This window comes from Lupinus angustifolius, chromosome LG01 (genome assembly GCF_001865875.1).
Source record: "Lupinus angustifolius cultivar Tanjil chromosome LG01, LupAngTanjil_v1.0, whole genome shotgun sequence".
Classification (NCBI taxonomy): domain Eukaryota; kingdom Viridiplantae; phylum Streptophyta; class Magnoliopsida; order Fabales; family Fabaceae; genus Lupinus; species Lupinus angustifolius.
In genome coordinates, this window is record NC_032009.1 from 19,382,432 (window position 1) to 19,386,880 (window position 4,449).

Below are 4,449 nucleotides of genomic sequence, written 5' to 3' on the forward strand. Positions count from 1 at the left end.
TTATTGTTGGAACTTCTACATAAACAACAATTACATTCATAAAAGAAATACATTCATTGAATTGAAACCCTACATGTAAATATTACATTCAAATGATCACTTACACATATCATTATTTTCTCAATCCTTAATTAAGGGCACTAACATAGCGAAAGAAACTTTGAAACCTCTCAGAATTATTTTATTGAAACTTTGACAACTCAGAACTTTATTGAATCATTTGCAAATAAGAGTCTATAACATTTAAGAGAAATATGAGTCTATTAAATCATCATATATAGAAAAATCATCAGATATATCTTCCAATCTTTGGTAACAATTGTAGGGTTCTTCTGATACCAGATCAATTATGGCCTCTGAACCATTACTTGGTTGAAGATTTTCTTTTTTCTCCTCAGTTTGTTGAACATCTTGTACTTTTTCATTTGAAGCAGAACTTGGTTCAGGATTTTCTTTCTGCTCTTTGGAAGTGTGTGTTTTCTTCAACTTCTTTGCTTTCTTCACTCTTTGACCCTATAAATCATAGTAATAATAATAATAATAATAAAAGTATTTATTCAAGGTTGAATTTAGTGAAATTCCAAAGATCAATATTGAAATAATTTATTACCTTGCTTCTTTTCCTCTTTGGTAATTTCTTGTAGCCTTCAGGAAGTATATAGTTCACTACCTCATTGGTGGATCGTAATTTTTTGATTGAACCATTATGAATATAATGCTGAAAATGCAGACAAGGTATAAGATTGTTATTATTATATATATATATATAGGATATAGCTCAATATAAAATAAAGTGAAAGATATCTATGGAGTTAGAAAATTGGCCATATTAGGTCAATAATTCTCTAAGGTGATTGTTGTAGCAATATTATTACATGATTTGGAGGCTAACCTAACTAGAGATATATTTGAACATGAATTCTGTCATAAAATCCTTATTTTTATTATAAGCTATCATTTTATTAATAAATCGTTGGTTTAGTGTTGTAAGACCCTAATCGATTTATATATGTTGTATTAGACCAAATGTTAAATGTTTGATTCATGAAAACGACATTTGTTGGAGAAACAATCACATACCATAAAAGAGATTAATTTCTTACTCATAGAATAGAATGATGAAATAATATTGATTATATAAAAAAAGGCTACCATTTAACAAGGTGTTATCTTAGACCCCTATATATTACAAAAATCAATCATCTGAATATTTAAACTCTTAAAAACTCATTTACCAAGGTTTATAATCTTATTTGAACACCATAAAACTATATCGATGAACTAATCATCATTAGAAAAGTGTATGTTACAAACTATTAAAGTATTTTCAATTAAAACAAATTTAGGTTACCTTAAAATAAATATTTTGTATAAAAAAATTATTAGATCAAACATTTTTGCACTGATCAAAATATTGCATCATGAAATACCAAAAATTTATAGACTAAATCACATCCAAATTCATATATTCAAATTATTTTTATTTTTCTATATAGAAAAATGTATAGCAATAGAAGTGATATATATTTAACAAAAATAATAAACAACATAAAATACATTTTAATTTGGGGACAATTTAATTACCGTATCAAATGTTCCTGTTGAGCGTTGTGTGGTTTGTATCTTCCAACCTTCAAGCTTAGATAGCACCTCTTCTATGCCTTTGAAACTAGCTAAGTCACAATCTTTAGGAAGAGAAAATGCAACATCTTGTTCAGCCACCGTAGGGTTTTTCACCCTTTTCCCTTTTTTTTGAGGTTCCTACGAACAAAAGAAACATATTATATTACTTAGTACACATGGAATATATATATGTAAATGTAATATTATATATATATCTTTTACTTTTAGTTAGCATGCTAATATTCACATACTATTTGGTATGAAAAAGGTTACCACCCTTTGGACTATATTGTATATAGAATTGAATGATAAGGATGAGCTTACACTTGTTGGAGAGACAACAACATATTCTGCGATCAGCGTCTCCCGAATTGCGCAAAATTGCTGGTATGATTCCTGTTTGATATTAATTAAGTACATGCAGTTAGTTGCAACAAATGTTATAGCTTTGTAAAAGATTGATAACACAATGAGAACAATTTGATTTACTAGGACTGATTTCTTGAGGATATTAGCTAGATCTTGGCTTGGTGGATCTTCCTTTTGATTGTTGTTCACCATAGCTTCTGTCACATTTGAATCCAAAGTTGCCATCATTAACCCTAAAATGATTGTGTTGTGGAAGCTAAGCAAACAAAATGAACATATTTATTGGTGGAATGAAATTCTCTTATATTTCAATATACATGAATCTATACACATCCTAATAGATATAGTGAATTTAGTCAACAATTTTATTAAAATATTATATTATGAGTAGTTGGGTAATGTGGAAAGTTTTCAAATAAGGAAATAGTTTGTTACATATTTAATAATAATATAAAATAATCAAATATATAAAACATTAAACACCATTATACCATGTAAAAGAATATCCCTCAGAAAAAAATAAAATAAAAATATTTTATTGATGATAAAAGTTTCGAAGGATATTTTACTAAGTCTATAAAATAATCCACATTTGAACACATTTCATAAAATTAAATTTATATACATAATTTTATTAATGTCCCTTTTTAATGGTAATTGGTAGGAAAAATATTTCCACTTTATTTAAGCTAAGATATTGGGACTAATAAGATAAATTCAAATTTTGAGATGTGACACACAGTTATTAGGTAGTGTCCTCTTTCTTATTTATTAAAAAAAATAAAATATTTTCTATAAAATCTCAATAATTCTCTAGCTCACCAACTATTATGAAGGAATAGGAAATGTAATTTCAATGTAAGAAGAAAATTCCATCAAACTATTGATCTAGTTGTGTAAGGCTATGTTAGATCTTCAAGATTGGATGATCAAAATGTGAAGTATTTAATTCTTGTATGCGACATTTATTGAGAAGCAGACACATATCCCGAAACGGATTAGTTTCTAACCCAAAAGGTGAAGAAATATTCTTGATAGTACAAAAAAAAAGTATAATTAAGAAGAAAATGTAGTACACAAGAGACAATTATATGAAGTAGAAGTCTACAATTAAGTGTTGAAATCTAGGATGATAAAGATTGGCCAAATTCAAACTTGAGTTAGTCCAAATTATTTATTATTTAGACAAAGATTAATACAATCAATAACATAATAATGATCTAAATAATATTTAAATTATTTATTATTTAAATTAATTGGAACTAACTAAATCTGAGATAATATAATAATCTATCAATCCAAATATATTTAACATATCCCACAAGCTAAAACTTTGTAAGCTTTAAGCTTGTTACAAATAATTAAGTTCGAAATGAAAATAATCAAATAATTATATGAGCTCCATAAAAATCGTTGAAAGATATTACGAACTGCAAATATAACCAACATCAAAATAATTGTTGATAAGAAAAACATTTACAACTAATATATTCATCTGACAAAATGCACCACAAGAATAATTGTCATTGGGAAGAGAACCATTAATATAATCATCACTAAATGATCGTTGATAGGAAAAAAAGTTATTACTAACATAATTCTTCAAAAGCATAAAAAAAATGTATCACAAGAATGAACATTGTTGAGAATAGAACAAAATGGTATAATCACCATCAGAATGATCGTTGATGGAAAACAAGTCACTACTAAAATAATTCATCAACGAGAGAAAAGGGTTACTACTAGAATGATCATCGGTGGGAAGAAAACTCAGTGATATACTCGTCATCGGAATGATCGTCGATAAGAAAAGAATTTAGTATTGATATAATTCATCATTTGGAGATAAATTGGAATGATTGTCGGAATATAAACAAATATATATAAAGCGAAGACAATGAATTATTGTATTGGTGGAGAGTATTTGTCTATTTGAATGATTATTGCATGGAATTTTGAATTTTGAGGTCGAAAGAAAAGAATGGGTACTAACAAGAAAGTGATATGACAAAGGGATGTGACTAATCAAGGTTCCGAATTTTCGGTACCTTGACAATGAAATAGTGATGGGACAAGTCATGGAGGATAAAAATATGTTGATACCATGTTGAAATTTAGGATCTCAAACTTGAGTCAGTTCAAACAATTTATTATATAAGAAAAATATATTACAAACGATAAGATAATAATGATCTAAATAATAATTAACAAGATAAACTACAAATAAATTTAAATAAAATGAAACTAACTAAATCGTGGATAAAATAATGTTTTATCACTTCAAACATTATAAGAATGAAATATTTTGAAATTATCCAACATTAGTAGACAATATTTTCTTAACAAACAAAATCATCTCATGGTGACAGTGAACAGTTCCAAGCACCTTGTCTTTGTTTTTTATCACATGGAGAAGAAATCAAATAAATAAGGGGAGTTTACAAGTTTTTTTTTTTT

The 4,449-nt window shown here is 26.9% G+C and overlaps 1 long non-coding RNA gene across 1 annotated transcript; it reads right to left on the reverse strand.

Moving 5' to 3' along the window:
- LOC109342477 lies at positions 226-2,013 on the reverse strand. The gene is made up of 4 exons (XR_002107058.1): positions 1,948-2,013; positions 1,585-1,761; positions 611-718; positions 226-513 (listed from the first exon to the last, which is right to left on the reverse strand). It is a non-coding gene; the product is annotated as an uncharacterized LOC109342477 (long non-coding RNA).